Raw genomic sequence first — 12,997 nt, 5'->3', positions numbered from 1 at the left:
GATGCCTTCAGTGTTGCCTTCAGTGTGAATCTCAAGGGAGACCTCTGCACCTGCACAGTACTATTGTGCCCCGACTGGCTAAATTGCCAGGCCAGATTACACAGGAACGAGGCGAAGGACAGCGGCGAAGGACAGCGGCAAGGAACAGATCAGTGTGAAGGGGGCTAGAGGAAGCTCCAGGTATATATAAAACTTTTTTTTGGTACTTATCCGTTAGCCGGGCGCATCCGGCAGGTGGCGCTGTTGTAGCGAATTTCATTCATACTTAGTTAACGTAGTGCAGTGTGAATGGAAGCGCCGCAGGTGGCGCTAATTACATTGATACGGCACGTAACAATAACAGTGTTAATGGGAACTAATGGCCGGAACTGTCACTTAATGCACTTAAAATGAAGGCGGCGGCAATTTAACAGACGATGCCGCCGCCTTCGTCTGTTCTTCTTCTTTCTTCTCCTCCCCCTTTGCCCTCCTCTCGCTTCTATACAATGCTGGCAGCTAGGGGACACACGCGTCACCCCTCCAGTCGTTCGTCGCAAGAAAACAAGCAGGATTCCCTGCCGCGACTAACGACTCTGGGGGGGGACACTCATGTCCCCGCAGGCTGCTAGCATTGTATAGAAGCGAGAGGAGGGCAAAGGGGGATAAGAAGAAGAACAACAGACGAAGGCGGCGGCTTCATCTGTTAAATTGCCGCCGCCTTCATTTTAATTGCATTAAGCGACAGTTCCGGCCACTTGAAATACATATTAGTTCCCATTAACACTGTTATTGTTACGTGCCGTATCAATGTAATTAGCGCAACCTGCGGCACTTCCATTCACACAGCACTACGTTAACTAAGCATCAATGAAATTCGCTACAACAGCGCCACCTGCCTGATGCGCCCAGCTAACGGATAAGTAGCCTTTTTTTATCCTTTTCAGGTACACTTAAGTGAGAATGTTTTAAAAAATGCAAGTAGCAGTAGAAGTAATCCCCAGCACAAGAGACTTCATTCATATACATTGGGAAATTATATTACAGTCCTATTGTATTTATTACTGTTTTTACATTAATATTCTGATCACTGCGGAATAAAAAACTAAGAAAAAATGGTCTTGGATTTCTACTGCAAGCACTGTATTTTAATGCAGCCCCCCCCCTCATCCCCCCCCAAATGATATTCAGTATTCAAACACATGCTATATGAAGGCCATTTAAAAACCTTCAATATTCTTCCAGTGTGTTTTCTGCATTAATTTCAGGAGTAAAATTCAATCAGTTACCTTACTTTTTTTCCTTCAATAACCTCCCTGGATAAGCAATATAAGCATCTTGTTGATTTGGCGGAAACATCTTGTTGCCAAGATCTGTACCTGGAATGAAAATGTTGAATTTTATGTCATTTGGTGCAATGTAGAGTATGCATTTCAAATGAATAATTTCAAGAAGTAATATTGGACTAGAAATTAAACAGGAATAACACTTGTAATTCATACCTATTATTATCATTGTCCATTAAAAGTTATAGGCAATACAATTTCCGAGTAGCACTATGACTTCTTATTCAGACTGACCAAATATGAATAGGGGTAACCATACACTTTTCAATGTTTTGGACACATTAGGGCCCATTTATGCAATTCACTTTCTCTCCTGTGTTTTCACCTAGGTGATATTTTCACAGTGTATTAATACATTGCCTTTTAAGATAGCAACAAGCAAGAAAATACTGAAAATAATGTTGATAGCACTTTTTAACCTATTTTTTTTTTTGCTACTTTATCCATTGCAGAGTGCTGAAAAGTTATTTTAAAGGGAAGATGAAAAATGTATCTCCTAGGTGAAAACTCAGGAGAAAGAGTGAATTGCATATGGGCCCAGAAGTCAGCCTGTAGACACACTGAGTGCTTTCTGAGAGCTTTTCTGACGCTTTTTGAGCGGTTTAAAAAGAAAAAAAAACGCTCCGATTTACTTACATTTAAAATTGCCACAATTGCGACTTTTTGAAAAACCGCGATTGCAGCGATTTTACCACAATTTTAATTGAGGTCAATGGGAGCATTTTTTTTTTTTTTTTAATGCTCACTCAGAAAGTGCTAAGGGTCAGAAAAGCTCTCACAAAGCGCTGACAGCATGTCTACAGCTTTAAAGGACAACTGAAGCGAGAGGGATATGGAGGCTGCCATATTTATTTCCATCTTAGCAATACCAGTTGCCTAGCTCTCCTGCTGATCCTCTGCCTCTAATACTTTTAGCCATAACCCCTGAACAAGCATGCAGCAGATCAGGTGTTTCTGACATTATTGTCAGATCTGACAAGACTAGCTGCATGCTTGTTTCTGTTGTTATTCAAATACGACTGCAGAGAAATAGACCAGCAGGGCTGCCAGGCAACTGGTATTGATTAAAAGGTAATAAATATGACAGCCTCCATATACCTCTTACTTCAGTTCCCCTTTAAAGAACATTGGACCTGACACATGAAGGCCTGGTAATAGAATGCGTGCGATGCTATGGTGATGTGCAGTGTACCACGCGTTGCATTACAGGTTAGTCCCCTAGCGTTAGTGCTGGTAAAACTGGTGTGCGGTGCTTGTGCATGGCAAAATTACTGACCCTTTGTTCACGAGGTCCATTGAATCTAGGAAAAATTTGTTAAACTTAAGACCCTCTCAATGAAAGTACAATTGTTTTATCTATCAAAACTTATCAATACTTGCTGTGCTTATAGTGATCATGTTTGTTGAGGAGCGTGATACAGGAATGATACTTAAAGGACTTCCGAGGCCAAATAAAAAAAAAAAGTTAAATACCTGCATCATATTTGAAGGCACTGAGGACACCATCCGTACCGTTCCGTCGAATCCCCGCTGCTCAATAGCCCCCCGGGGCGGCTCCCGACCTCACGGCCTGGGTCGGGCTCTCCTGCCTCTACAAACATGGCCACATGAGCTGGGTGCGGCTGCGCAGCTCTAGGGCCAACCCCCCGATCCACGCTACAGTAGAGCTGCGCAGCCGCACTCGCGGCTATGTGGACTGTGCAGCCACGGCCAACTCATGCGACCATGTTTGTAAAGGCAGGAGAGCCCGACCCAGGCCGTGAGCCGGCCCGGGGGACTATTGAGCGGCGGGGACCCAGCAGAATGGCACGGAGGGCGCGGACGGCGTCCTCCGTGCCTTCAAATATGATGCAGGTATTTAACTTTTTTTTTTATTTGGCCTTGGAAGTCCTTTAAACACTTCAGCCTTCAATGTCGTTTCACCTTATGCATCCAAGCAACTTTCACCTCCCATTCATTTGCCAATAACTTTATCATTACTTATCACAATGAATTGATCTATATCTTGTTTTTTCCGCCACCAATTAGGCTTTCTTTGGGTGGTACATTTTGCTAAGAATAATTTATTTCGAAATGCATTTTAATGAGAATATTAAGTAAAAAAAATGGATAAAATGTATTTTTTATTAGTTTTGAGCCATTATAGCTTTAAAATAATACATGCTACCATAATTAAAACCCATGTATCGTATTTGCCCATTTGTCCCGGTTATTACGCCATTTAAATTATGTCCCTATAACAATGTATGGCGTCAATATTTTATTTGGAAATAAAGGTGCATTTTTTCAATTCTCGTCCGACACTATTTACAAGCTTATAATTTAAAAAATTATAGTAATATACGCTCTTGACATGCATATTAAAATAGTTCTGACCCTTAGGTGATTTTTGGATCGGGGAGGTAAACCGCTAATTTTAAATGTAATTGACTGTGTTATTTATTTTTTAAAATGTATGTAGTAGTTTTACTATTTGGCCACAATCAATTTTTTGTTTTTCATCCTGGAAGCAAGAGATCTCACTAAAAGGAACTGAAAAGATGACGTGAAACTCAGAAAAATCGCTGCTTTTCAGATAAGCCATTGGTTTTTCATACGAAGACCTGTGTTCTCATTCATTGATCTCCAGGTTAGCGGAAAACGACGAGAGGGTGCACGATTGCGCGCCCGGCTCAGCTGCAGCAGGGCAGGCTATCTGGACAGATATATCCGTCTAGATAGACCTAAGTGGTTAAAGGAGCACTACAGTGAAATTTAGGCTACTGGTATAACCCTAGTAGCATGTTGCTAATTGGAAGAGTAACACATCTTAGGTAGTGTTTTTGCATACAAAGATCGTTTGGATAGGATAATTAACAGGACAAGTACAGATACAGGTGCATACCCACGTCGAATTTGCACAAATGACCCGTCGTTTGGACGTCAAATCGGGCGTGTGTACAGTCTGTTGTTCAGCTGATAAGACCGGATCGCTCAAGTCCGGTCTTATCAGCTGAACGACCGACTGTACACACGCCCGATTTGATGCAAATCCAACGTGTGCATGTACATTTAGAGGCAAGCAACATGCTCCCTGTACAGTTAGGGTGTGATAACAGCTGATATCTTTCTACTATCTGTGCTTTGAGTTCTCATAATTCGGGCTCAAGAACATGTACTGACGTACTGTGGAAGGGTTTATGGCTGGTACACATGATGCAATTTTCTGTCAGATTGATAGTCAAATCGATTATTTCAAACAGGTCCGATCTGATTTCTAATCATTTTTCTTATCGATTTTCCCATCACTTTGATACAAAATTGATCAGAAAAAAAAATCGATCAGAAATTATATGGGTCCTGATGGAACTTATCCATTTGACCGTCAATCTGATGAAAAATTCCATCATGTGTACCAGGCATATGTCAATAAACAGGCAGCTTCATATTTACCAAATACCTTCCACAGCACATATCAGAACTTACTGCTGACTGAGCCTGCATTACAAAAACGTTTTTTTATCTCACAGCACAGTGAGGAGAGATATCAGCTGTTATTACAGTCTAACTGAACAGAGAGCAATGTTACTTGCCTTACTGATGCTGGGATTTGCACATGTGCTGTTAATTATCCTAGTCAGTTGAACTTCGTAAGATCAACACATATTAGATCATGTTTCTGTTTACAATTAGAGACATTCTACTAGGTTTATCCCTGTAGCCTAAAGTTCGCATTAGTGACCCTTTAACAAAAGGCTGCATAGCATTGCCCGTTATGAAACAAACGTAGAAGGTAGTGCGGTAGTGCAAACAATATTAGATTGTACCCCAGTTGTTAATGGATCTAATATCTAGTGGTGCAAAAAGCCCCATTTTCAGGGGTGTGCGGCCGCCCTGAGCGCTGGGGGAAGGCGTAATGGAGAAGGATCCGCGGCTGTGGGGAGGGTGGCCCGACCTCGCCCTACCTTCCTCTCCCCGGGCCACCTTCAGTGCTTCCCCCTCTGCTGCAGAGTTAGCACATGGAAGGCTCCTATTCAGCAACTCACCTCCCAGCGTTCCAATCACTTGCCACTGGTCTCCTCTGCATAGCCGATTACACACACACTTCTTCCTGTTTAGCAGGAAGTAGAGTGTGCATACGCTGCTATGCAGAGGAGACAAGCGGCAAGTGATTGGCAATTGGAACGCAGGGAGGCGAGTTGCTCAATAGGAGGCTTCCCTGCGCTAACTCTGCAGCAGTGGGGGGAGCACGCAGGGCAGCCCGGGGAGAGGCAGGGAAGGAGAAGTCAGGTCAACCTACCCGCGGCTGACTCCCCCCTCCATTATGGGGGGGAGGGGGGCACCTACCTGTCTAACTAACCTATACTGGAGGCACCTACCTATCTAACCTGTACTGGGGCACCTACCTATCTAACCTATACTGGAGCACCTATCTACCTAACCTATACTAGGGGCACCTACCTATCTAACCTGTACTGGGGGCTTCTACCTATATAGCCTATACTGCAGGCACCTACCTAGATAACCTATATTGCGGGCACCTACCTAGCTAACCTATACTGCGGGCACCTACCTAGCTAACCTACTGTATACTGGGGGAGCCTACCTAGTTAACCTATACTGGTGGCAACTATACTGCCTACCTATATTGGAGGCACCTAACTAGCCTATACTGAGGGCACCTATCTAACCTATGCTGGGGGCAACTATACTGGCTACCTATATTGGGGCACCCACCTAGCTAACCTGTACTGGGGGCACCTGCCTATCTAACCTATACTCTGGGGGCAACTATACTGGCTACCTATACTGGAAGCACCTACCTAGCTAACCTATACTGGGGGCAATTATACTGGGGCGCCTATGTCTTGCTATCTATACTGGGTCACCTTATGCCTGGCTACCTATATTGTGGGACCTATAGCTGGCTACCTATACTGAGTGCACTAATACCTGGGGCTCCATGAGGGGGGGGGGGGCGCACAATTTTTACACCCTTGCCCTGGGTGCATTTTAGCCTAGAAACTGGCTTGGATGCAACATGGGACTGATCGGTATCAGACACACTGATCATTTCCTGATCTACTATAAAACGCATATACAATAGACACTGCATGGCAAATGGCTACCTCTGTTAGCACTAGCGATAGTCAAAATGCTGCTGCATTTGACTGGTCAACTGCCAATCAGCGTAAGTTTGCATAAAATTGTCATCAACTAAGAGTTATTAGTAACTCATTAACCATACTTAAGTTTGCACAGCAAAAAAAGATGCAGAAATTCTTACTAGCTGGCCATTTACAAATAAGAGAACTCATTTTTTTAGGGGCAGAAAAACAAATCATATAAGTAATCTCTCAAAGTGGATCACAAATGAGGGGCAAAGTATATTTAAAAATATATTGCCACAATTGATATATCTTGGGTAATACTTTTACTTGTGGAAATCTTGAGGGAAATGAGCCATTTCTCATCCATTTCCTCATTCTATGGCTTGTTTAGGCCCCCCACTTGCGCATTGTTGGTCACGGTTTCAGGGGGAGACACTCTACGACAGCAGAAGTGCATAGACTGCATTGTCAGATTCGGGGTGGTATCACAACATTTAGCTGCATGCAATTTTGAGCAAATGCAGTGCGATCTCATTCATTATAAATAAATGGGATCTACACTGCATTGGAGAGAAAGTGTCGTGCCTTGCTATGTGTTACTATTGTGGGTATCCCTATTTATTGTCCATTATTAATACAATAAATAATAATAGTAAAGTGGGGAAGTGGCCTTACTGACCTGGAAAACACATTCCAGAAACAAAAATCCTAGCCAGCCTGCTTGCAGCAGATCACAGTTTACTAAGCATTAGTCTAGTAGCCGGCAAGAACGGAAGGTCCAAAAAGTGAAAGCAGCTCCTATACTTCTATGAGGAGAGTCTAATCATGCGCAGCAGCATGAAAGCTGTTACTGACATCAGATAATAAAGGAGCTAATACAAAATTAAGACCCAGCTCTACCTTCAAGAGACTACATAAGAAGAAGGAAACAATTCCTGACTAATACACAAGAGGGCTTAGTGGTGGTATTTAGCTGGGCTCCCTTGTGTAGCAACATCCAGAGGAGTGGGCAGGATGCAAGGCAGTGTTGTGTAGTAAAGAGAACTGCAAACTGTGAACATTATCACCCTTCTTCCAATAAACTGCAACACAATGCATCATAAACATGCCATGAGAGTATAACAAACACAGTATAAATGTTCAATCGGACCTAAACTCAGAACTTCCTCTCTGCGCTAAAAGATCAGCAATAGCATAATAATCTTTCTATAAAAACATTTGTTATGACTTACAGAAATCTTACAAAAAGCCCTGCCGTGTTTACTTCATGGACATTCCTGAGAGCACAGAAAGGGTTAAACTCCAGTGATTGCTTATTAGCACAGAACAATGGCACAGTTCAGACACAGCTGACAGCTCTAATTTACATGTGCTGATTACTTGCCGATTAGGGGGAATTAGACTGATCTCTCTAAACACACAGAGTGAATTATATGAGTTTTCCTTCTCTGTTGTGCAAGAGTTTAGGTCCGATTTGAACACGTTAGTTATACGTGCTTAAAGGCCTGGAACTCACTAGGAGAGTTTTTCGGAGCGCTTTGTGATTTGAAAAGCTCTTGATAATGTAATGCTATGGGGTGTGATCCCACTTCAGGGATGTGATTTTATAAAAATCCCCCATAGCATTGCATTAGCAAGAGCATTTTTCAACTTATTAGCGCTTAGAAAAGGCTTCTAGCGGGTTTGAGCCCTAACTGGTTGTTTAAATGGTTAGGCAAGTATAACCATGCACACCGTCTACAGTGACTTTACATGTAGGTCTGAAACATAACCGAGTCTGGGTCTGTTATGTATTCTCTCCAGCCTGTTCCTCTCTTGCAATAGTCTGCGGTGTTCAATTCTTCTATATGTCTGAACAGCTCCATTTCCATCAATCACAGGCACTTTTCAAACAGCAAGGCTGATGAAAAATTAATCTGCACACTCTAAGGAGCTACGTTTCTGTCTTTGACGACTATCATGTAGATCACTACTGTGACATTATTTTGTGGCCAGTTGTTTCAGTAATAAACTTTATACCACAGTGTTTTTTGGGATATGCAAACTGTATTTGACATTTTTTGTCAGATATTTCTATCATTTATCTCAGCCTTCTGGGCTACTTTTGACCTCATCCATTGTACAAAGCTTTTCATCTATTAATGTTTTTTGGCAGTTGAAATTGCTAGGCTGGCGCTCATAGAGAGTGTTTTCATTGTGCTCGGAGTGAATTAACTTCACTTTCAAATTGCCAGCTGCTTATAGGCGGTCATGGTTGTTAAGAGAAGACACTCATAACCTGTTAGGTTAACTGGGTCAGATCTACAACTCAACCATGGAATTGTGAGCTGGATGTCTGGTCTGATTACTGCAAAACTTTGTCAGCAATTTGCACCCATGCTATTGTTCTGCAGTCAGGTAAATTGACTGGAACGTATTGCAATTCTGCAAAAGCACATCTTCGGCTGACCTACGGGTCACCCTTAGACCTGCGCCTGGGTTTGCTGCTGTTTAAAGAGGGTTGTTAATCCTTATAAAAATCCCTTGTAAACCTCTGTATTTAGGTCATGTGCAATTGTTTTTTTCTTTCATATATACACCATAAAAACAGCAGTAAATTTTAATACGTTTTGGAGAGAAGTGGGAGCAACCACTGCCAGGCAACCTTCATGGTCTCCAGGCTTTGGAACTGTACAGACTGAGACGTATGTCTTCTAGAAAGCATTCCATTCTATTTATTGAGATGGGCTACAAGAAAACTGAAGCAAACATTAAACAGGTGTCCAGTGCAAATCAGGCTGAATCTATGCATGAAATGATCTAGTTGGTTGTTCTGGGCAGCATATCTCTGCCCTTGTTTTGTTTGCACCTGTCTTTCAAGTCCCAGTGTGTTCAAGAACATAGCAGGCCAAAAAAAAAAAAAAAAAAACAGGCAGAGATGCAAACCATACATTTCTTTTCACTAATTAAAGGTTCTGAACATAATTGATTTAAATATACACCCTGTTTAGAGACTGATCTCTCTGTCAGCACATAGATTTCCATTTCCCTCTCCACGTGTCCACGCCGCTACACTCCATTGACAAGCTGAGCTTCGCGCCAAATTCATTTGCTCCTGACCATGTGATCACAGTAAACCAATCACAGTGATCATGTTAAATAGAAAAAATAGCTCTGGTCCTTAACCACTTCACCCCAAAAGTTGTTTTTACCCTAACGGACAAGAGCGATTTTCCCCTTTCAGTGCTCATCCCTTTCATTTGCCAATCGCTTAATCACTACTAATCACAATGAAATGATCTATATCTTGGTTTTTTCACCACTAATTGGGCTTTTTGAGGTTGATATTTGTTTTCAGTAATTACTTTATTTTCTATGCATTTTAAAGGGAAAAACAAGGAAAAAATTAAAAAATACACTATTTCTCAAATTTCATCCCCTATAGTTTAAATATAATACAATACAATACAATACAATAACATTTCTATAGCGCTTTTCTCCCATAGGACTCAAAGCGCTTATGCACCTTTGCATAAAACCTACACATTTTATCTACCTATTTGTTCTGGTTATCACAACATTATAATGATGTCCCTAATACAAAGTATGAGGACAATATAGTATTTGGAAATAAAGGTGTATTTTTTCTTTGTTTTTTGTTTTTTTCCACTATTTTCACGTGCACAGGAATGCACGAGCACGCACGTGCAGACGCGCACAGCGGCAGCAGCACTGTCTGACTTATAAAAACATCCTGGACCCATTAAGAGGCTTTAGCAGGACGTTTATATAAGTCAACTTGTCATTAAAGGGATCCTAAACTGAGAAGGATATGTTTTTTTCCTTTTAATATAATACCAGTTGCCTGACTCTCCTACTGATCCTGTGTCTCTAATACTTTTAGCCACAGCCCCTCAACAAGTATGCAGATCAGGTGCTCTGACTGAAGTCAGACTGGATTAGCTGCATGCTTATTTCAGGTCTGTGATTCAGCCACTAATGCAGCTGAAGAGATCAGCCGAACTGCCAGGCAACTGGTATTGTTAGAAGGAAACATCCATATCCCTCTGTTAAGGTTCCCTTTAAGTGGTTAAGGGGCCAGAGCGGTAAAGTCTGGAAAAGGTTAACGCAAAGTTTAGTCCTAATACTAGATAGCAATCTCACTGTATTATTTTTACTTTAGTGTTTAAAAATCTAGGTTAAAAGTTTTGACTGTCCACTGGGTGGATGACAAAAGGATTTTTTTAATGCTTATTCAGCTCCCATACAGACATATCTATTCAACTATTTATCTGCCCCCTCCTCCCCCCCCCCCCCAGTCAATCTCAACTACAAAGGGGCTTTATGATCTCTAATTTGTTACCACTGAGAGCTGCTCTAAGGCCTGGTACAAAAACTTTTAACTATGATCGGCCAATCACGAATCAATTTTACCACCTCCATGTTGTATGAGGCCAACAGACACTGAATACTATGAGCAGATTGAGTAGGTATACCCTCATACTACATGGAGGTGGTCAACTTGGTCAACGATTGGCCAATCATAATTGAAAGTGTGTACCAAACTTAAATAACAACTTAACTGAGAAGGATATGAAGGCTTCCATATTTATTTCCATTTAAACAATACTAGTTCCCTGGATATCCTGCTGATCCTCTGCCTCTAATACTTTTAGCCCTAGACCCTGAACAAGCATGCAGATCATAATTACATAGTTATTTGGGTTGAAAAAAAGATATAGGTCCATCAAGTTCAACCAGAGAATAAAGCATAACACTAGCCTGCACCCTCACACACCCCTGTTGATCAAGAGGAAGGTGAAAAACCCTTACACGGCATCAGGTGTTTGACATTATTGTCAGATCTGACAAGATTAGCTTCATGTTTGTTTCTGGTGTTATTTACACACAACTCCAGCCAAATAGGACAGCCAGGCTGCCAGGCAACTGGTATTATTTCAAAGGAAATAATCCATATCGCTCTCACTTTATGTATCCTTTAAGTCAGGATGTTTGACTTAAAGGATACAAAGGGGTTGATTCCCTATAACAACATATGCCTTATCAGAGTTAGCATGCCTTATCAGAGTAGCATAGCGAGCAATACAAACTTATGCATGCTAATTGGCAATGACTAGTTCTCCACTCGTCCTGTCCTGAGCCCCTGCGGGTCCAATCACTTTAAAGGACATTACTCCCGCACTTTGATTGGCCCAATAGGCTGCCTGTCACTTGACAGGAAACTTGACAGGCAGCCTATTGGGCCACTCAAAGTGCAGGAATAATGTCCTTTAAAGTGATTGGACCCACAGGGGCTCAGGGCAGCACGAGTGGAGCTCTAGTCATTGCCAATTAGCGGACATAAGTTCGTAGAGCTCGCTATGCTACTCTGATAAGCCACACTAACTCCGACAAGGCACGTCAACTCCGACAAGGCACGTCAACTCCGACAAGGCACGTCAACTCCGACAAGGCACGTCAACTCCGACAAGGCACGTCCACTCCGACAAGGCACGTCAACTCCGACAAGGCACGTCAACTCCGACAAGGCACGGTAACTCTGACAAGGCACGGTAACTCTGACAAGGCACAGTGACTCTGATAAGGCACGCTATTTGTTATAGTGAATCAACCTCAAAGTGGGGGGGGGGGGGGGGGGAGAAAATGTAATACAGACTAGCTCCGCAGCAATTAATTTCTGCCGGCTCCCACCCTCTGTCAGTCTGAAGCCAAGTCTTATGATAGGCTATAAGTGAGCAGGAGGCATGGGTTGAGAAAGCAGGTCAACTCCTTTATCCCCTTTTATGCTCAAATGCCTACAGGGAGAGAGCTTAAAGCAAACCTGAAGTGAAAAACTTATGAAATTACTAATTGTATGTGCTTAACGAAAGGAAAATACTGGTATAACTGATAGAACTGATTCTCCGTATGTTCAAGTGCTTAATCTTAAAGGAATACTGTAGGGGGGATCGGAGGAAAATGAGTATAACTTACCCGGAGCTTCTAATGGTCCCCCGCAGACATCCTGTGCCCACACAGCCACTCACTGATGCTCCGGCCCCGCCTTCGGTTCACTTCTGGAATTTCAGACTTTAAAGTCTGAAAACCACTGCACCTGCGTTGCCGTGTCCTCGCTCCTGCTGATGTCACCAAGAGCATACTGCGCAGGCCCAATATGGTCTACGCCTGCGCAGTATGCTCCTGGTGACATTAGCGGGAGCGAGGACACGGCAACGCAGGCGCAGTGGTTTTCCGTTATTAAAGTCTGAAATTCCAGAAGTGAACTGGAGATGGGGCCGGATGATCAGTGAGTGGCTGTGCAGGCACAGGATGTCTGCGGGGGACCATTAGAAGCTACGGGTAAGTTCAACTTATTTTCCCCCGACCCCCCTACAGTATCCCTTTAAGGCATTATTCTAAACAGCAGCCGTGACAAATGTGCCTTGCTGAACCGAAACAAACAGAAATAATGACTCATTTAAGTTTTTAGCACTAAAGACGTATCTAAAGCCTTTTCTCACTCAACTCTTTTGGCTTCTATTTATTTCTATGGAAACCCCTGACTTCGACAAGTTTATTTGCATAGATAACTTTTGTTAGTTTTTG

The 12,997-nt window shown here is 42.5% G+C and overlaps 1 long non-coding RNA gene across 4 annotated transcripts in view; it reads right to left on the bottom strand.

The window, feature by feature from the left end:
- LOC137541571 (uncharacterized) overlaps window positions 1-12,997 on the bottom strand; it is a 1,030,398-nt gene that overhangs the window by 498,297 nt on the left and 519,104 nt on the right. For 3 of the 4 annotated variants that reach the window (XR_011025219.1, XR_011025217.1, XR_011025220.1), the window contains one exon: window positions 1,266-1,355. This is a non-coding gene — a long non-coding RNA (uncharacterized lncRNA). The remainder of the gene's footprint in view (window positions 1-1,265; window positions 1,356-12,997) is intronic. The other variant, XR_011025218.1, reaches the window with a different exon arrangement.

Source organism: Hyperolius riggenbachi, chromosome 12 (genome assembly GCF_040937935.1).
Source record: "Hyperolius riggenbachi isolate aHypRig1 chromosome 12, aHypRig1.pri, whole genome shotgun sequence".
Lineage (NCBI taxonomy): Eukaryota > Metazoa > Chordata > Amphibia > Anura > Hyperoliidae > Hyperolius > Hyperolius riggenbachi.
Note: the sequence above shows the minus strand (reverse complement) of the source record. Positions and strands in the feature narration are given on the sequence as shown.